This window comes from Petaurus breviceps, unplaced genomic scaffold (genome assembly GCF_028583685.1).
Source record: "Petaurus breviceps papuanus isolate PSGF00001 unplaced genomic scaffold, PetGlider_PUasm1.0 87888, whole genome shotgun sequence".
Classification (NCBI taxonomy): domain Eukaryota; kingdom Metazoa; phylum Chordata; class Mammalia; order Diprotodontia; family Petauridae; genus Petaurus; species Petaurus breviceps.
Window position 1 is genome coordinate 3,451 of NW_027186876.1, and position 21,920 is coordinate 25,370.

The 21,920-nt window shown below is 42.1% G+C and overlaps 2 pseudogenes; one reads left to right on the forward strand and one right to left on the reverse strand.

Annotated features, from left to right (window-relative positions):
• Nucleotides 1–217: 217 nt before the first annotated feature.
• On the reverse strand, nucleotides 218–823 carry LOC138176372 (ras-related protein Rab-1B pseudogene; annotated as a pseudogene).
• Nucleotides 824–9,152: 8,329 nt separating this feature from the next.
• LOC138176373 (proteasome subunit beta type-6 pseudogene) lies at nucleotides 9,153–10,036 on the forward strand (annotated as a pseudogene).
• The last annotated feature ends 11,884 nt before the right edge of the window (nucleotides 10,037–21,920 follow it).

Genomic DNA, 21,920 nt, shown 5'->3' on the forward strand with positions numbered 1-21,920 from the left:
AAAATGAATCATTAAACAGGAGGGTGTGGGGGGGTGCCTTGGGCACAAATTTAACCAAGAGCTCTGGGAGGAAATTGGGGGAACTAAATGGGATGGAGTGGAGGGGGGTGGCGGATTTGAGGGACATGAGAAGTGTCTCCAAGATGAGCACTAATATCAGGAGGGCTAACCATCTCCTTGGCCACCACCTTAGACTCCCAAAGAGCAGCTCGGCCCCTTAGCAACAACCCCCACACACCAACTTCACAGGGGAGCTGTCGATCCTGAAGGTGGGGAGCTCCTCACTGGAAACGGGCAGGCTTGTCATGCGTTTCTTGATCTGGGCGGCTATGGTGAAGAAGATTTGCTCGATATTAGTGGAGTTCTTGGCGCTGGTCTCCAGGAAGGGCATGCCCAGGGAATCGGCAAACTCCTTGGCCTCGGCACGGTCCACCATCTTGTCGCTAACGAGGTCACTCTTGTTGCCCACCAGCAGCTTGTTGGTGCTCTCGCTGGCATAGAGCTCCACATCCGTCAGCCACTGCTTCACGTTGGCATAGGACTCGGGCTGGCTCACGTCGTACACCAAGATGATGCCGTGGGCCCCGCGGTAGTAGGTCGAGGTGATGGTATGGAAGCGCTCCTGGCCAGCCGTGTCCCAGATCTGCAGCTTCACGGTCTTGCCATCCAGCTGGATGGTGCGAATCTTGAAATCTACACCGATGGTACTGATGTGACTGTCAGTGAAGGTGTCCTCTGCGAAGCGCAGCAGCAGGCAGGTCTTGCCCACCCCCGAATCCCCGACCAGCAACAGCTTAAACAGATAATCATACTTGAGGTTCATGGCGCCGAAGATCAGGCTAAAGGATCGTAGGCTTGAGTGAAATTCAGGCTTGTCCCGGGCTCTGCCTCGTCCTCAAAAATGGCTCCGGTTCTGTCCTCTCTAAGGTTGCCCTAGCAACCGAGAAGGGCAAAGGTCTTCTAGAATCCTGGAATGCTCATAATCTTAAAGGGGTCAGAACAGGCTTTTGAGCGCTGCTTAAAGATTGGTAGAGTCTTCCGAGGTCAGAGGTTAGAGAATCCTGGATCTGGAACTCAAAGGGACCTTAAAGGTCATCCAATCCAACTCCTTATTTTACAGATAGGGAAACTGAGGCCCAGGCAGACTGCATGACTAGTACTATATACAGCAATATATAAGTTGAAGTATGTGGGCTCCACATGTGTAGAGGGACCCACCTGTGGCAAGGAAGCTATAATGGCTCAAAGGAAGTCCCAATGGATGTCTCTAGTTTCTTCTTCCCATACCCTTCTCCAAGGGATACTTTCATTCCTGCTAGGACAGGAAGCAGGAGGTTGGGACCCAAGGCCACTACTCTGCTCTCCTCAGAGAGTAAGGTAAACTGGGCTAGAATTATATCTTACTGCTGCCTTAAATAGTGTTTGTCTAAAGGATATAATCGGGTTTCCACCCAACTTTTGAACACTTTGTCATTTTGGGGGAAAGGAGGACCCCCAATTCTATATTCAAGGCTTGACACTTTTCCTACCTAATACCAATTCCACAATGAACACACAAAGAGAATGGCCAAGAAACCCATTTATCCATGTCAATAACAAAACAGCCATCAGAGAAGGTATACATAGGAGTGTATATACTAGACAATAGAATGAAGGAGCTCTTCCATTAGGCTCAACCAAGAGAAAGTCCTGGATCTCTCCCAAGGGGAAACCCCCTGAAGCTGGAGATAGACATTTCCTTCAACAGAGGTTAAAGTGGGATTGGCTTCTTCCATCTTCTCCCTGGAATGCCACTTGCTGGAAGAAGGATCTATGGAAGTTCTCACTTGTAGAGTCCCAAAGGAGGACTCCCATTTGAAGAGTTCCCAGAGGGGAATGGCTACATATTGAAACTTGCCTCTAGACAACTCCCCCCTCCACCCTTACCCTATGGAAGAATTCATCTCTGCCAAAGAGAGAGTCTCATACCAATGGGCTTTGGGGCAGATGTTACATATATAAGGTAATCCAGTCCAACCCCCTCACTTTGCACATGACAGAACCAAGGCCCACAGAGGTTACATAACTAGGACTCAGGCCATTCATAAAGAAACTGAGGGTCAGAGACAGGAAAAGTCTTGCCCAGAGTCACAAGTGATGGGATGCTAATAAACCTGCCCCCAGCCCTGATACTCAGACTTCATTATAGGCCTGGCCCTAGTGAACAGCAGGCCCACTGCACCTACCAAGCCCCCCCCCCCCCACACACACCAATCACACCAATGTCCTAACTTCTTCATGTATGCCTCTCTGCTCACTGGAACAGGTATGTCCCTGAACTCTTAGTTCCCACAGAAACAGCAGGTGCGTCCATATGATGGGAACCCAGCTACTGCCCCTACCTGGTTACTGCCCCTAGACCCATTCCCACAGAAACAGGTGTGTTCTTGTATTCAATCACAATCACATCATCCATCTAGCCCAAGATAGAACCACAATAACTAGCCAGTTAGAGGGCAGAAAGACCAAAATGTTTAACCACGGAACCATAGATGGAACCCCTCTTCCATTACCCAATCCCTTAACAAACCCCTGCTCCATGACCTAATCCCTTAACAAACTCCTCCTGCCTTTTTAATATTAATCATATTCCTCTATTCTCTGTAAATTTCAGTTGTGTAATTGCATCTTTACCCTATAAAATCCATCTTGCTTTCTCTAAAGTTACTGGTTCCTCTTGGAATTTAGCCCACTTCATGAGAGGCGTCAATCTCAACAAATGCCTATACTTGGATTAGAGGTGGTCTGACTCTGAATTCTTTGAGAGGGTTCCACCACAACACATCATGAAATTGCAACAGTTTTTGACGTCTCTGGGTTTAAACTGAACCAAGGATAGTTATAAAACCACCACTTAGCCCCAGGCCTCTGATTCCAGACTCAGAGTTCTTTCCACTAGGCCTTGTCACAGAATTCTAATGGATGTCATAGTCTGTTCATTTTGGTTTTGCTTATCCTTGTTACACAGAAGAAAAAAAAGAAAACAACTGAAGCTACTTATATCCACTGAATTGCTGGGATTGGGGATCAGTTACAATTCTTGCACTATCAACAACAAAGAAGCATTTCTTAAAAAACAAAGTGGAAAAGTTATCATTAGCAAATGATTAATTTTTTCCCCTTTAGGTTCAGATCTGACATTTCATTGTTATAGGGAACTTGCATCCATAACTCATGTTCTTAGAATTCCCTGGGGCCCTTGGAGGTTAAGTGACTTGTCCAGGATCACACAAGTAGTATGTGTCAGAGATAGGACTGGAGCCCAGTGTTTCCCGACTCTAAGTCTAGCCATAATGGTCACAATGTCTTTCAGGCTCTAATCAGTGGATATAATTATACATCACAACTAGAAGAGGGATGAGCTAGAGGGACAAGATGGCCTAGAGGAATAAGGTCTGAACTTGGAGTCAGGAAACCTGGATTTGAATCTCTCCTCACACACCAATTATATGACTATGGGCAAGTCATCCCTGGCTCCCACTTTCCTTATTTGTAAAAGATGGGTAATAAATACTTGTACTACCTAGTCTACAAAGCCAGTCATGGAGAATGAGCTTTTTGAACCTTGATGTGTTAAAGAAGTGGGAGGTAAATATTATAATCACATTCCCCAAAGCATAATCTAAACAGAGATGTCACTTTAACCTTTAAGATCACTATTAAAAAGGGACTTCTTTTTTAAAAATTTGTTTTGTTTTGCTGGAATCTCTAAAGAACATCTAAGAAACCCCTAGAAAATAGAAGACTGTATTTTGGAAAACTACATAGGTTGTGGAAAAATAGGGAAAGAACAAAAGACTGGGAGTCATGAGATCCAAGTCCTAATCCTGGTTCTGTCACTCTATGATCAAGATTCAGTTTCTTCATCTGTAAAATTGGAAGGGGGATATTTGTTAAGTTCATGGAACAGTGGTCAAAGAGTATGTTATTTAGAGCAAGAGGATCCCAGTTTTGCCACTTTCTACGTATGTGACCTGGGGCAACTCACTTCCCCTCTTTGCGCCTCAATTTCTTCAGCTGTAAAATGAGAGCATTGGAATAGATGAGCTCCATGGGCTGTGATCCTGTTTTCAGGCCCCTTTCCTGGCTCTGATATTCTATGGTTGTATAGATTCCACAACTTTTACCACTGTGTGCTAGCCAGAAAATCAGACTCTTATTATCAAACTACAAAACAAATAAACAAACAGCACACCAGGTGATGTTCTTTAATCCACTTTGAAAACACTGTCTTTGTTGACCTTCAGCCTCCTGTTGGAGAAATTCCATCCATGTCTCAGGTAACAGGAGCTGAGCGTGAGAAAAGCAGCCCTCAGATGGTGGTGACAGCATGTTGCATGCAGAAGTTGCTGAGTTACATAGGCTGATAGGATAGCATGGCATTCACTTCTCAGAGGCTGAGATGCAGCTCTGTGATGCCAGGTACTTTCTTGGTTAGCCTCTCTCCTGTGCCAGCCTGTGCCACCTCGCCACTCTATCACTGTCTTGCATGATAAGATGCTAAGTGCAATTACAAGGATTGATGGTACCCATCGCTATCTCTTCTATTCCTTGCTGTTCTATTTGGTGAAATATTGTGGTATGCAGTGAGAAATAAAAATAGGGAGAAAGAAGTGATTCACTCCTTAGCTAACTGTTGTGCTGTGCCAAACACTAACTGCTGTATAACCTCCTATGGAAACTTCCTTCACATGTGCAGATCAGCAACTTAATAGTTTTAGATGCCTGGGGCACAAAGGTATGACATGACTTGCCTATGATCACATATCTAATATGTTTCAGAGACAGGATTTGAATCCAAGACTTCCTGCTTCTAAGGTCAGCACTGCATCCACTACAGACATACCTTGGAGATATTATGTGGTCCATTCTAGACAACTGAAATCAAGCAAATATAGCAATAAAGCAAGTCACAAATTTTTGGGTTTCCCAGTGCATGTAAAAGCTAGATTTACATTATACTGTAGTCTATTCAGTGTGCATAGTATGTCTAAAAAGACAGCGTACATACCTTAATTAAAGAATACTTTATTGCTAAAAATTGCTAACCATCATCTGAGTTTTCAGTTAAGTCAATTTTTGCCTCCATGTTGCTGGCTGCTGACTGATCAGGAGGGCGGTTGCTGAAGGTTGGGGTTGTTGTGGCGATTTATTAAACTAAGACAACAATGAAATTTGCCTCATTGATTGACTCCTCTTTCACTTGAATACTTAAAGGCCATTGTAGGGTTATTAATTGGCCTGTTTTCAATACTGTTGTGTCTCAGTAGGACTAGGGAGGCCCAAGGAGAGGGAAACAGGTCAGTGCAGCAGTCAGAACACATACATTTATCGATTAGGTTTGCTCTCTTATATGGATGCAGTTAATGGTGCCCCAAAACAATTATAATAGTAACACCAAAGATCCCTGAGCATAAATCACCATAACAGATATGATGATAATGAAAAAAGTTTGAAATATTGTGAGAATTACCAAAATGTGACACAGAGACAAGATATGAACATATACTGTTGGAAAAATGGTGCTAACAGACTTGCTCAAGACAGGGTTGTTGGGGAGGCTAGGTGGCTCAGTGAATAGAGCACTGCCTTGGAGGCAGGGGGACCTGAGTTCAAATCTGACCTCAGACACTTAACACTCACTAGCCATGTGACCTTGGGCAAGTCACTTAACCCCAACTGCCCTTCCTTCCCCTCTCAAAAAAAAAAAAAAAAAAAAAAAAAAGAAGGGTTGTCACAAACCTTCAATTTGTTAAAAAAAATATGTAATAAGCACAATAAAGTGAGGTATGTCTGTACTCCACATTGCCTCTCTATATGGTTAATATCATTCAGTTAACCCAAATACCACGTGAGATTTGATCATTTCCATTGGGACCATCACATTAGATCACTTACCCACCAATCTCAAGAATTGTTTAGCAAGTGCCTCTCTAGACATGGTCATATACTTGAAAATATGCTGCCAAAGCTTTGTGACAATGGGGACTTCTGGTCAAAAGGACCTTTTTACAGACATGTTCTGATCAATGGAATCTAGTGCTTTGTTTACATATGTAATAGTAATGGAATTTAAAGATCCCCCTGTATTGGCTTGGTTTTTGGTTTGATTGTGTTAAAACCCAGAGCTTGTGAATCCCACCTGTGGGATGAACTTGTTGACGTGAAAAGAGAGGGCTGAACTGGGAGGAGCTGGTGACGTAAATTTAGAGAGACACAAGAAAAGAAAGAGGCAGAAGAACTTTTTGGAAGCAGCACCTTGGAGGCAGAGACTGAGAGGATTGCTGAGGGCCACTTTGAATTGCCCAGGACTTTTGAGAGCTGCCACCCAGAGCTGCCAAGGAGACATGGCTGTTAGGCTGATACTTTGTCTGTCTGTTTTGATGTTGTTTTGCCAGATTTGTCCACTGGTGAAAGACAGTCCTGTTGTTGCAGAGGTCATGGAACCTTGCTGTTGGTTCAGAGCTCCTGAGACTGTTGTGCAGACAGAGAGTGAATTCTGTCCACTGGTGAAGGACAGTGCTGTTATTGCAGAGGTCTTGGAACCTTGCTGTTGGTTCAGAGCTCCTGAGACTGTTCTGCAGACAGAGAGTGAATTCTGTCCACTGGTGAAGGACAGCGCTGTTGTTGCAGAGGTTCTGGAACCTTGCTGTTGGTTCAAAAGACCAGAAGAAGGATTTTCTTGTTGTATGTTTACAGAAATCCTGGAAGAGGGTTTTGCTAATGGTTTGAGGGGTCCTAGGACTGTTCTGCAGATAGAGAATGAATTAATGAAGACACTGGCAATGTATCTTGTGGTCTTGCCAAGCTTTGTCTCCCCAGGAACTAAGGTTGCTGAGAACTTGCCCCATGTCAAGATGAAGAAAAGACCTCTCTTTGGGTATTAAATGCTGTGCTTAAGCTTGTTGTAACTCTGGGGTAGATTCAATTGTGATCCAAGGGTGGGGAACTTTTGACCTTTTTGTGCTCTGTGATTGACCAAATGAATGTACTTTACTTATGATTGGAAACTAATCTCCATTTGAGAAGAGGGGCTTTGTGGTTGACTAAATGAATGTACAGCCTAGGGGTGGAGTAGTATTTAGAAGAGGGACTTTGTGATTGATTAAATGAATCTAATGTCCAGGGGTGGGGTAGTACTTGGAGATTATTAAATTACACTTGGTAAAGGCTGTATTTTGAATGATGTTATATTTTGATTTTCTCTGTTCTTAATTTTTCCCTGAATAAAATGGAGAGCACCTATTCTGGTATTTTGAACCTTGGGAAGTTGCCTTTGCTTGGCATTACAACATATATCAGGCCTATACAACATACAGCCCATGGGCCACTTTCATGGCCCACCAAAGGATTTCAGATGTCCTGTGAAAAATGTAGAGAATGTAAAAGAAAGTAAAAGCAGTGCCCTGTTTAAACCGTCCTTCTACTAGTGTCTATGATGGAAGAGGGCGGGTAGGTTGCCATTAGAAACTCTCTTCTGTTTGTCATGTGACCTGTGGCAGCCAACCATCGTCAGTCTCTCTCTAGTCCGAGGAGCAATTTCATGATAAATAAAAATCTTACGTGATAAGTATAAATAATTGATATTAATTGAAATGTCCCTTTTTAAGAATATCATTTATTTGCAAAATAGTTTAATTATTCATTATATCTTTACTTGGAAAATGAGCCTCTAAAAACCTATTTGCAGCACAAAGAAATTTAGCCTCTTTTAATTTTGGCCCCTACCTACTGCCAAGTTGTGCAGGTCCCACGTATGTAAGAGTCTCCTAGAAATCTAGTGCTTGCTTCAGGAGGTAGTAAAGCTTCATTCTGTTTTAAGCACCAGCCTAGAGGGGATCAGGACTGAAAAGAGGACGGAGCATGGAATGAATGACCAGCAGCCTATTCCAGATTCAAAGAAATGCTATAGGGAGAGCTGCCTCACTGGGCACCCAGCAGGGTCCCATGACAGAGATGGGAGTTACAGCTAGGCTGCTTTCTCAGTGTCAGGCTGTGATTCAGCTCTCTCAACAATGATTTCACATTAATCCAAGAAACAGGCCCACCACTATGAAGATAATGCATAATTGAACTGAATTAACTGTTTCTATGGGAGGTGCCATGATGGAGAGACCTGACTCATATTCCTGAATCTGTTACTTACTAGAGATCCTTGAGTAATAATAATAATAATAATAATTGATATTTAAATAGCCCGTAAGGGTTTGTACAGTGCTTAGATATACCTTATCTTGTTTCATCCCTATGACTACCCTGTGAGGCACTTATGAAAGGTACTATCATGCCCACTTTACAGATGAAGAAACCAAGGTCCAGAGAGGTTAAGGGACTTGACCATGGTCAAACCACTAGTGAGTGCTAAAGGCAGGGTTTCAAACCAGGTCTCTCCTGACTCCAAGTCTGGCCCTCTATCCACTGCACCCCACTGTTTGCAGATCTAAAGAAAATTCACAATTATATAGCACTTTAAAGTGGAGTAGATTCCTTTCTACTATTGACAACCTTGTATTACAAGTATTATGACCTCCATTTTACAGGTGAACTAACTGAGGCTCAGAAAGGCCATGACTTGCCTACTGTCATATGGCTAATAAGTGTCAAACCTAGGGTGCAAATGCCTCTGCTGACAGTACTCTTTCCTGCCTCTTTTCACCCTCTCTCCTCAAGGGCAATGTGCCTCAGAAGACATTACCCAAAAGACCTTTGTATACAGCAAGAATTCTTGACCTTTTTTGTGTCCTGGGCACCTTTGGCAGACTGGCGAAGCCCAAGGAGCCCTTTTTACAATCATGCTTTTTTTTGGAGGGGGGAAGGTAGGGCAATTGGGGTTAAGTGACTTGCCCAAGGTCACATGGCTAGTTTTTTTTGTGTTAAGTGTTTGAGGCTAGATTTGAACTCAGGTCCTCCTGACTCTAGGGCTAGTGTTCTATTCGCTGTGCCACCTAGCTGCCCCAACAATCATGCTTTTAAAAGCATACAATAAAATAGAGAGGATTCCAAAGGAAACTGGTTATACTGGAATGCAGTTATCACAATATTTAAAAAAAAAAACAAGTTTGTAGACCCCAGGTTAAGAATCTCTGGTTTAGTTTCTGGCTCTGACGGGGCGGTGATCGAGCACTTTGTGACAGTTGCTTTCCAACAACGCTGAGCCTAGGCCAACAGAAGTGGGGAATAATGGCTTCGGCTTTAGTAGCGCCTCGCGTTGTGTGCTCAGGCCCAGCCTTTGGACCCATGGGCCTCTCACCGGACTGGGGGAATCAGGGTGTCTCCACTGGGACCACTATCATGGCTGTGCAGTTTGATGGAGACGTGGTCCTCGGAGCTGACTCCAGGACCACCACTGGGTCCTACATTGCCAACCAAGTTACAGACAAGTTGACCCCTATCCATGACCAGATCTTCTGCTGCTGCTCAGGTTCTGCAGCTGACACCCAGGCCGTGGCCGATGCGGTCACATATCAACTCAGCTTCCACAGCATTGATGGTCCACACAGCTGCTAGCCTCTTCAAGGAGATGTGTTATCGGTACGGAGAGGATCTCATGCCTGGGATCATCGTTGCTGGCTGGGATCCCTATGAGGGGGGACAGGTATACTCAGTACCCATGGGAGGTATGATGGTTCGGCAGCCTTTTTCCATTGGGGGTTCAGGTAGCTCCTACATCTGTGGCTATGTTGATGCCTCCTATTAAGAGGGTATGAATGAAAAGCAGTGTCTTCAGTTAACTGCCAATGCTCTTGCTTTGGCCATGGAGCGAGATGGCTCAAGTGATGGTGTAATCCAATTGGCAGCAATTACTGAGAAAGGAGTGGACCAGCAGGTGCTTGTGGGGGACCAGCTTCCATGATTCCCTGTTACCACCTATCCTCCTGATTGAGATCTACTACCTCCTCCCTGTTCTCTCTGTACCACCCCCTCCCCCTAGTGATAAGCCATCCTCAAACATACCCAAGTTCAATAAACTGGGGGTCAAGGGGAGAGTTAAAAAAAATCTCTCTGGTTTAGAGTCTCCCAATTTTGGACTCTGAGGCTGCCACCAGAAATTATGAGAAATATTTTCAATTCATGATTGAAATCCCACATTTTCTTTATGGTTTGTACATGCATTTAATAGTTGTTTATTGTCCAAATAGCTACATTTCCTAAGTGATCTTTCTCCGCCTTTCGGTTCTGAGCTTCTAGAAGGCCTTAACTCTCTGATGTTCTCTGTAACATTTGTGACACCCAATTCAAGTCAGCAAGAGGGTTTGCTGAGCACTGCTCATAGGCCCAGCACCATGTGCGTGGAATAGATGCGTAAGAAGTGGTCCTTGACCTCTGTGACCTTAGAGTCTTGTTGAGGGCACAAAATTGAGTGGTGTCAGAATCTGAAGGCCTTGGTTTTAGTTCCACATCTTCCACCAACTTTCTGTGGAACCCCCGTCAGTAACTTTCTCTTTCTGTACCTCAGTTCCTTCATCTATGAAAACAAGGTTGGACTAAATAAGGTCTCTTCTAGCTCTGATACCCTATGATGGTCTGAACCGAAAAATATGGCCATGCAGAGCTAATCAAGTACTAAATTGTATCGTGTATCATGATAATAATTACTTCTAGATTTCAGAACATGACACATCACCATGTCAAGAGGAGGCAGAAGAACTTGCAAAGGCAGAACTCTCAAGGAATGGGTTGGTTATGGGTAGGACTCTGAATTACACAATGGAGAGACTGGGGAATGTTAATGAGAGGCATGGCAGCCACGTCTACCTAGTTCCAGAATGTCTAGATGAAAAGTAAACATTTCATCTTGCCAATCAAATGTTTCACTTACACAGTAGCAGACATCTAGAGATTTCCAAATTCACATTCATTTAGATACAATATTAATGATAGGAGACATAGAACTTACCTTCATATTGTTTGGGAAACAGTTACTGGGAGAAAGAGGCTTCTCAAGGGAAACACAGGTATCCTGGGAGCCTTAGGTAACATCCTGAGTACTCACAGCATGGCTGCTGCCCCCTGAGGCCAAAGCTCTATGTAACGTGCAGTTTGGGCATCTAGGGAAACACTTCCTCTAGTCAACTGGAAAGGAAGGGGGATGGAAAATATCTCAGACACTAAGAAGTAGGCTGTCATGGAAAGCATGTGAAGGAGGCTCAGAGGTGGGTCAGGACTGGTCCAAGTTTACCTGAGGTGCTGGGAGAGGGAGACACCATCTGGTGGCTTCCTATTTTAAATAATAATTCTTGCTTTTTAAGTGCTAAGTTCAGTTGGTTCTGTGCTGCTGAATGGCTGAAAGTGTTGTCAGGAGCCCTTTAAGTTTTGGTGCCCAACAACAAAATCCCAGTTGCCCCCAACTTAGTTATAGCTCTGCTCAGATATTTATGAATTCACTAGTCTGAGCTGGTTCACTGATTCTCTACTCTCCGTGTGGATATCTATCTATGTTGAGGAATAAATTCAGAACTATGCTATATCCAAATGTGAATGAAAACAAAATGTGTTGTGAAAGAGTTCAGCTGTAGTTGACAGCATTACCTAGGCCTGTTAAAAAGTGACTAGGCTAACTGTGATCAGAAAAGGAAAGAGTGCAATTCTTAGCCTTCTTTTTTATAGAAGGAAGCTTTTTTCTCCAAGTTGGAAAAGTATTGAGTATTTTGAAAAACCTGTTCTTTTCTTCTATACTATCACCCTATGAGTCCAGCAAAAGCTAAGATTTACAGGCATTCTTCATTTTGTTTTCCTCCCCCAGGCTCAGCCTGGTGTAACCCCCCCTTGATACACAGTTACTTTTTGTTCTCTGAGTTTCACTGTAGGTAACAAATAAGAACAAATGATTCATAGGTAGGAACATGCAGAGAGGGAAGTAAATTTGGGTATCATGAAGAAAGAAATAACTAAAATCAAAAGCCTGTGAACCTAGCAATTCCCAGAACAATAAAATGAGTTCCTGGGGCCTTGAAATTCCCAGACCAAAAAAAAAAAAACAATTTTAGAGCAAAGTCAAAAAAGCACATAGACAGAAAAGAACTGGGGCTATCAGAAAGGGACAAAGGTGACTAGTGAATATTTCAACATAATGAACCAAATAAAAGCAAAATAATCTGCTATGGATATGAAATAAACTCACAAAAGTTAAACTGGGTAGCTGGTTGGCAAAGTGGAGAGAGTACTGGTCTTGGGGTCAACAAGACCTGAGTTCAAATGCAGCCTCAGACATTTACTAGTTGTGTGACTGAGTAAGTCACTTAACCTGCTTAAGCCTCAGTTTCCTCATGTGTAAAATGGAGATAATAGAACCTACTGCTTTGGGATTGTTGTGAGGATCAAATGAGAAAATATCTTTGCAGCTTTGCAAACCTTAAAATGCTATCTAACTGTTAGCTATTATTACTATTAAAATTTTACATTGAAAAGTGAATTTGGGAGTCTTCTTTCCTTTAGACACTGTAACTGTAGGAGCTGGTCCTCAAAAAGTATGGGGGCACCACACAACTGGAGAGACAACTATAAAAGGTGTAGTCAAGGGGAGCCCGGCTTTCCCAGCATTCCCCTGGATCTCAGGTAGTTCTGCTCTCTCCCTATCTGCCATGATCTACCAAATGAGAGAACCCTTCTGATCAGAATTCTGCTGAAAGCTAAAAGATAATGGCCTCCATAGAAACCCAAGGAGCTCAAGGTGTTCTGCTTGGAATTGGTGCTCCAGGAAGCGAGGGAGCTTCTGCCATACCTGGCCGCCCTTTCTCCCCTGCAAGCTCTCTGAAGTAGCCTTTCTCCTCTATTCCCTTCCCTTCTTGCTTTTTGTCTTGATACTTTAAGTTCAACTTGGTGTGTTTCACAGTGAGCTCACACCATTCCTAACAAGTGAAACCACCCTAAAATTCAAAAGAAAAGTTGATCAAAACTTTTTTTTTATCAAAAAAAATAAAGGAATGCATATGGCAGTGTTTGGCCTAGCAAATCAGATTGGTATTTACTAGCTGTGTGACCCTAGACAAGTCACTTAACCACTCTCATCCTCAATTTCCTTATCTATAAAATGGGGATATTTAGGATAACAGATAGGGTCCTTGTGAGAATCAAAAAGAGATGCTCTGGGAGTCCTAACAAGCTGGTGGCGGGGGGCGGGGCTAGGAGTATATGGCATTTTCTGTGGGCCTTTTTTCAATGTGAGCTCTCAGAGCACAGGACTTCCTTCTTTGTTTTTCAAATGGGAAGAATATTCAGAGTGGAAGAACTCTTCCTGGAGAGACACATCTAGAGTAAAAGTTGTCCTGTGGTCAGCTACCATTTTTTCTCTTATCCAGGTACAATTTCACTTTAGAGAAAGAAAATATTCAGCCCTAGGTTTAAAAAAAATCCTTTGAATCCCCTCAAAATGAATTCTGCCTACAATATTACATTAGCTTCACTGCTAGTTGGCCCCATTTTGTCTATCTACTCTCCTACTTACAAACACAATCGTGCAGTCCTTTAGGTACTAGAGAAATGTCTGTTCCCTTCTGTCCCTAGCCATCCAGCTAAAATTGAATTTAAATTATACTATGTCAATTAAATTTAAATAACAAGGTGCCAAAATTGAATCTGGTTATTCCCAAAGAGGCAGTGTGGTGTACTAGATAGTGGAATGGGCTTAGAATGCCTAAGACCAGGGTTCAAATCCTGCTTCTGACACATACTGGCTGTGTGACTTGGGGCAGATCACTTAACCTCTCTGAGCCTCAGTTTCTTTAACAATAAAACAGGAATAGGATAATAATAAAAGCACCTATCTCACCAGGTCATTGTGAGGATCAAATGAAATATTAGATTTGGAATGCTATACATACCTTAAAAATGCTATAGAAGCACATTCTTATTAATAATATTTATTATTTATTCATTACAAAATAATAATACAAGGAACTATATTGTTAGCTAAAGAGCTGGCATCAGAGCTAGGAAGACCCGGGTTCAAGTCCTGTCTCTGACTGTCTGAGTGACAACAGGCAAGTCATAGACACTAGTCATAGACATGTACTCTTAGTCCTAGACAGCTAAGATCACAGAGTGCTACAGAGAAAGTGCTGACCTACACTGTGTTAAGGATGGCAGAACAGTCCCTCATCTAGGAGTTCTTATGCTAATGAAATCACAGGCCCAGCCATATCCTTATTATTATTGATGACAAATACTTCCCTACAGAGTAGGGAAAGGGAGGGGAATGAGCATTTCCATAGCACCTATTATGCGTCAGACTAGTGTTAAGGCTAAGCACTTGACAAAATATCATCGACATTCACTTTCATCTTCCAAATGTTTTATACTGTCCTTTAGGGGCAGCTAGGTGGTACAGTGAATAGAGCACAGGCCCTGGAGTCAGGAGGACTTGAGTTCAAATCCAGCCTCAGACAGTTAACACACAAAAAAAACTAGCCGTGTGACCTTGCACAAGTCACTTAACCCCAACTGCCCTCCAAAAAGCAAAAACAAAAAAAAAAACCTATTACTGTCCTTTATCTGGCTATGTTATATATATTGGTTAGTATTATTACCAGAATTGTTTTTAGCCTGAAACTTAATAATACACTCCACCTAGGCTCTACAAAGTCATGGGATATGATTACTGTGCTCTGCTTTCTGTTAAGAAGTGATCACCATTTTTCCCTCTCACAAATCCCCTCATTTCAGCTAATTCAATGATCACCTATTTTCTCTTTAAGAAAACAGCCTTTGATTCGTCTTCTGAGTAGTTATAAATTGTTCCAGAGTTTATACAGCTTAAATGATTTATTTCCAAATTGAAATTCACAAAATGAGTCTTGGGCATTAGAATTTGGCCATTAATATTCACAAGCATCCAAGTTCATTTATAATATCGCTTAGCCCTAATAAAGGCAAATTCCATCCTGTGGATTAAATAGAGACATATGGAGTAATTAAGATGCTTCTGCCATAACTTCAGAACAGTAATATGGCATTTCTGTCACTCAGCCTGACAAAGGTGAGGAGCTCAATGTAATGGGAGAAGACTGAATTAAACTTCAATTAGACTTCCAAACTCTTTTGACAATCCTAGTATTTCAAATGAGAAAGGATCTTAGAGCCTTGGACCCCTATGTCACTCTGAGGAAGCCTATGGACTCCTTCCCAGAATAATGCTTCAAATGCCTAAAATAAAATACATGGGACTGCAAAGGAAATAAAAGGGTAGTGAAAATAAAGATGTCATTTCTTCCCCATCCAGGTTCACAGAATCCTTAAGATCTGTCCACAGAGGGTCCATTGACTCTATATTAAAAAGCATGGATCTCATTTTACAGAGGAGGAAACTGAGGCCCAGAGAAGGGAAGTGATGGGTCCATGGTCCCAAAAAACCAGTGTCATCCAGTTCCAGAGCTAGGGTTTTCCACCATACCAGGATGTCTCCCCTTTTTCTTTGAATAAACAGGTCCAAACTTGTCGACACTTATTTGAGGCATGGAAAGAGGCCAACTGCTGAGCGATGCTCCTTCCTGTAGCTGGCACAGGATAGTTAAGACCAAGCAGTAAACTGAGCAGGATATCTTTGTGGTTTTTCTGTTTTTAATTCTTTTAAACTCAATATTAAACATTAATGTGGCTAAAAATACTTGTTTAATAACTTTCTACATTTCAATTAATTTCAACACACGAAATATTGTAATTTTTCTATCCCTTTCTCTAGATTTACATCAAGAAATCTTTGTCCTTTTTTCATATCTCTTCATGCTCTCATAAACAGTGTCCCAGGAGCACACAGGGGGTACAGTGAATAGAGCACCAGCCCTGGAGTCAGGAGGACCTGAGTTCAAATCCAGACTTAGACATTTAACACTTACTAGCTGTGTGACCTTAGGCAGGTCACTTAACCCCAATTGCTGTGCCCTTCTGTGATAGTAATGGAATATAAAGATCCCCCTGTATTGGCTTGGTTTTCAAATTGATTGTGTTAAAACCCAGAGCTTGTTAATCCCACCTGTGGGATGGACTTGTTGATGTAAAAAGAGAGTTGTGAACTGGGAGGAGCTGGTGACGTAGATTTGGAGAGACAAGAGAGAGGCAGAAGAACTCTTTGGAAGCAGCACCCTCGTGGAGGCAGAAGAAGAGACTGAGAGGATTGCTGAGGGCCACTTTGAATTGCCCAGGACTTTTGAGACCTGCCCCTGGAGCTGCCAAGGACTGAGGAGACATGGCTGTTTTGATGTTGTTTTGCCAGACTTGTCCACTGGTGAAAGACAGTCCTGTTGTTGAAGAGGTCCTGGAACCTGGCTGTTGGCTAAGAGCTCCTGAGACTGTCCTGCAGACAGAGAGTGAATACTGTCCACTAGTGAAGGGCAGTGCTGTTGTTGCAGGGGTCTGGGAACCTTTCTGTTGGTTCAGAGCTACTGAGACTGTCCTGCAGACAGAGAGTGAATACTGTCCACTGGTGAAGGACAGTGCTGTTGTTGCAGGGGTCTGGGAACCTTGCTGTTGGCTCAGAAGCCCTGAAGAAGGATTTTCTTGTTGTATGTTTACAGAAATCCTGGGAGAGGGTTTTGCTAATGTTTTCAGGGGTTCTACGATTGTTCTACAGACAGAGGATGAATTAATGAAGAGACTGGCAATGTATCTTGTGGCCTTGCTAAGCCTTGTCTCCCCAGGAACTAAGATTGCTGAGAACTTGCCTCTTGTCAAGATGAAGAAAAGACCTCCATTTGGGTATTAAGTGCTGTGCTTAAACTTGTAACTCTGGGGTAGATTCAATTGTGATCCAGGGGTGGGGAACTTTTGACCTTTTTGTGTTCTATGATTGAACAAATGAATGTACTTTACTTATGTTTGGAAACTAATCTCCATTTGAGAAGAGGGGTTTTGTGATGGACTAAATGAAGGTACAGCCTAGGGGTGGAGTAGTATTTAGAACAGGGACTTTGTAATTGATTGAATGAATGGAAGGTCCTGGGGTGGGGTAGTACTTGGAGATTATTTAATCACGCTTAGTAAATTCTGTATTTGGAATGATGTCATGTTTTGATCTTCTCTGTTCTTGGTTGGTCACTGAATAAAATGGAGAGCGCCTATGCTGGTATTCTGAACCTTGGGAAGTTGCCTTTGCTTGGCATTACATTACACCTTCCCCCTAAAAAACCAAACAAAACAGTGTCCCCAAAATCTTAGTGTCATTTAAAGCCCCAATAGCTTAGACCTGCACTGATACTTTTGGGACACCCTGTATTTGGAATGAGTTTCTACTCCATGCTTCTGGCTCTGCTTTTTTTGAGTAGCTTTATTTGATCAACTCCTTTCCACATTACTTTATATTCTTCATGTTTGTCAGTCAGTTGCTCTATACCATTCTGTTCCATTAACATCCCAAGATTTCATCATTCTCCTATTATTGGTCATACAGGCTATAGTTGAGGCAATGTACTATAATGGAAAGAACATTGGATTTACCAGAGAACCTAGGTTCAAATCCTAACTCTGTCATTGACTACCTATGTGACTTTACATCAGCTATAGGCCTTGGTTTCCTCATTTGTACACTGAAAAGGCTGGACTAAAAGACATTTGAGGTCCTTTCTAGCTCTAAAAAAATACATGACATTTTATTAATCAAGGTGGTCAAATTATGGTTTGCTACAAGGTCTGGACACTAGTATTTATTAGATACATCCATCCTCATAGACTAGGCATTAATTACTCACAAAGAGCTAGTGGACCTGGGTTGTAGTCTAATCTATGTGTAATTAATGTTTGTTGATGATTAAGACCTGGGTTCTAGTCCTGGCCAGCACTGGGTTGGATATCGTCATTAATGGTGGCACTTTGGGCACATCATTTCAGGTGTGTCCTGTGTGAAATGAGCGGTTGGACACAAGCTTGATAAAGCCAGTATTAGCTCTAACATTGGGGCGGACACAGTTACACAGCTTCTGTCCAAGCAGAGTCCCGGTCACTTATTTTGTGTTGCCTCTCAACACTCAGCTCTCTGTGTGGCTTGTTACAGCTCCCTCCCCCCAAAGATCAGGCAGAAGTGTGGCCTATTACTCTGCATCCTATAGCTCTTGCTTCCTTTTGCATTCACCCAAGGGACAAATTGGCATCTTAAAAAGGAATTGCCTCCATTTTTCAGTTGGTTTAACATGTCATCTGGCCCCTTCTCTGTGATTAAGTCTGTAAAAGACCAATTTCCTTTCATACATATGAGAAAATTAAGGCCCAGGGAGATTGTGACTTGCCCAAGGGCAAACAGATAGTAAATGCCAGAAGTGGGATTTGAACTCAGTTCCTGGGGCTCAGAGTTAGAGGTGAAATAACACTGTGTTACACTGTCCCCTTGGACAGGCACTACAAATTGAGAGTTCATCTGGAGGAGACTCAGGGAGTCATAAATTTTGAACTGCAGAGGTTATCTGTTCTAACCACCTGATTTTATAGATGAAGAAGACAGAGCTGGATGGCTTTCTGAGAATTATAGCAGCTTCCTAAGATCCTAGGCTACCTGTTACTCCGAAAGCCTATCTATTAGACACCAATATTACACCAGTAATGCTACACAGCCACATATCAGGAAACCCGCAATGGTGGAAGAAATGAAATGACAGATATCCTGAAGGGCAACGGAAAGTAGCCTAGTCAATGTAAGCAGACTTACAGCATATTACTAAAGACAGCTTGTATATGAGAAGTGGTTCAAAAGGACATGAACGAGGCATTAGCACGAACCATGGGGAACCTAAATGGCATTGTTTTCCACCTCCTGCGCGTGCGCACACACACACACACACACATTCACACTCACACACACACACACACACACACACACTTCCTCCCAATGTTCAGAATGGAAGCAGAATAGTTAATTAGGCTGGACAGATAAATGGGGTCAGAGATCCTGGCTTCCTTGGGCAATACTCCAGGGAAGGAGAGTGGAAGCCAAGAAGGTTGCAGATTAAATCCCAGAGGCCTCACTGGTAATGCATCCGATGCTTCCACATCATCTGCTTTCCATTCCTCTGACTAGTCCTGCTTAGTTCTCATCTTTCTCTATACCTCAACTCTGTTCTGGATCGTCTCATCTCCACTGCCTTTAACCTATGACTGCTAGATGAGAAATAATCATTGGCCATTACTCTGCTCCCTGCTCATGTGTTCCAGCAAGAAGAGAGTGGGAATGCATCCTGGCCAACATGGACATTGGCTGTCAAGGCCTTCTGGAGCAGCACTCCTTCCTTCTCTACCTGTCTCTGTGGCTCTCTGGCTTCAGATCTCTCAAGGCCACTGGAAAACAGAAGGACTTGCACATTTTGGGGTTCAACCTAGGATCCTCTAGCCTTAGGTCCTCCCACATCTCACTGATAATGTCACTAGAATGGTAAGAGGGTTACAAAAGTACACAGAAGGACTAAAATAGAAAGAATAGTAATTTTTGTCCCCCTTTCTCTACATTTTATGCCTCAAACAGTTCTCTTTCATCCTCTGATGCCCATGGCAATGAAGGTCTATTTGTTCTTTAATGGTTTGACTACTTTGTATATGATCTCTGTTGAAAGTCTTGACAATCCTTTTTGAATATTGACTATTATGACTGATGATTCAAGAATCTGTAAATTAAAAAAAATATTAATCAGTGCATACTCTCAATATGGAATCTCTCTCCAGCGACTTGGTAAACGTGGAGGAACTGAAACATACTCATGAGATGAACTGTTCAAATAGAATATTGCTGCCACAAAATACTAAGACAAAAGAGAAAGGCCTTAGGTCACTCCTTTATTAAATTTATGGGAAAAAAGAATTCACTGACCAAAATGTACTGAATGAGTAGGCAAGATGGAGCCAGTCCCAAACTGCATCAGTACAGGGAATATTATTACTATTGAAGCCAGACATCTTTCAAGGTAAGTAAGATAGATATATATGTACACAGTAGTTTTTTTTTTAATTGATTAGGGGAGGCAAATGTTTTAATCTTTAAAACATTGGTCTCTGTGGTTTGCTCAGTTGAAGTCTCAAATCTTAGGAGCATTCTGTATGTTCAGTTTTCTGAAACCACTCAATTCTAGTGATTTGATTTTAGTCATCTGAGAATAATGCTTGTAATGTCATCATAATGAGATACCAAGTTACTTCCTTTATTACATAAAATAGTTCTGGAATGGATGTGAAGAAAGGAGATTAAAAATGGAATATAGAATATTAGCCACCTGTGTAGAAAACGTAGAAGCTGGATTTAAATCTAGAAATTGTTAGATTTTTCCTTCATTGTGACATTCCCTAAATAATGGAATTTAGGAAAAAGTGAGCACTTGATGTTAGAAATTGAATACTATTACTAAGAATTGTGTAAGCATCACATAAGGTGATTAGAGGCAATGTTATCTATGGAACAAAATTTTGTAGGGGAAAAAACTCTATTACTCATAGAACAGGCAATTTAGTCCATTTTGTCACCAGCAGTTCTCAGCAAGCAATCCAATTTTTATTTATTTCACTGAAGAACTTTGCATTGTACCAAAGAAGATTTGGGTCATAAAACTTATGCTATTAAAAGTGCATGGTCAATAGTTATTACCAGGTCTTTAAGAGCAATTTGACAGAACAGGAGAAATTATTGAACATTGGGGTACCATGATCCCACAAACTACTCAGGGGAAAAAACAGGAATATAGCTTGATATGAAGTCCACAATCAGAAGTTAAAACATCAGGACACAGAGCCATCGAATAGGTAAGTACTGACTATAGAGTTCAAGAGAATTGACACCATTAGGCAATGAATTTAATTAAGTGAGTTAGACACTTAGGGGTATAATGTGAAGATATGGAAGGGGGAAATAGAAGCTGTATATTCTCAACAATAGTAACAAGCAGTCCATCAACAATCATTTATTAAGTATCTACTTGTATTCCCAAGGCTGTGCAATATATTAAGAATACAAAAACAAAAATGGAAAAGTCCCTGTCCTCAAGGAACTCACATGGTATTGGAGGAGAAAACATGTACATAAATAAGTGTATACAAAATGTATCAAATAAATACCAGATAAATGTTTGTAGGAGAGGGCCCTAGGAGCCAGAGGAATGAGAAAAGTCTTAAAGGAGAATGTGGCAACTGAGCAGAGTTTTGAGCGCAGCCAGTGAGTACAAAGGTGCAAATGATGAAACAGAATGGCTCAAGGAGGATTGGCAAGAAGGCCAAAGAGCGCAGGGAACAATTTATAATCAGGTGGAAAACTGGGTTGGATGCAGATTGTGAAGGACTTTAAAAGCCAGAGCTGCTTAAAATTGTTCTTAGAAGCAATAGGAAGCCATTGGAGTTTATTGAGTAGGGAAGTGACATGGTCAGCTCTGGACTTTTGGAAATTCACTGGCACTTATGTGTAGAATGGACTGGAAAGGGGAGAATCTTGAGGTAGGGAAACTAAATGGGATGCTTTTACAATAGTCCAAGTGAGAGAAAGGTGATGAGGTCATGATCTGGAGTAAAGGTCATACGAGTAGAGAGAAGAAGACTGATGTGAGAGATGTAGAGGTTTCAGAAACAACAAGATTTGGCCACTGTCTAGATATGTGAGGTCATAGAAGAGAAGGAGTCAGGGACAGCACCTGGGTTGCAATCCTGAGTGACTGGAAGGTTGGCAGTGCCCTCAATAGAAAACAGGGAAGTTCATGAGAGGACCAGAAGGCAACAGAGTGCTGATCATGTGCCAGGCATTGTGCTAAGTCCTAGGGATCCAAATACAAGTTGAGGGGTGAATTTTGATGGAAAAATAATGAGCTCATCTGAACAATACACTTGCCAAGCATAATTGATGATGAAGCCCATTAGCCACCTCCTGACTGAAAGGTCTCTGGGTGCTGTGAGACATATATATATATATATATATATATATATATATATATATA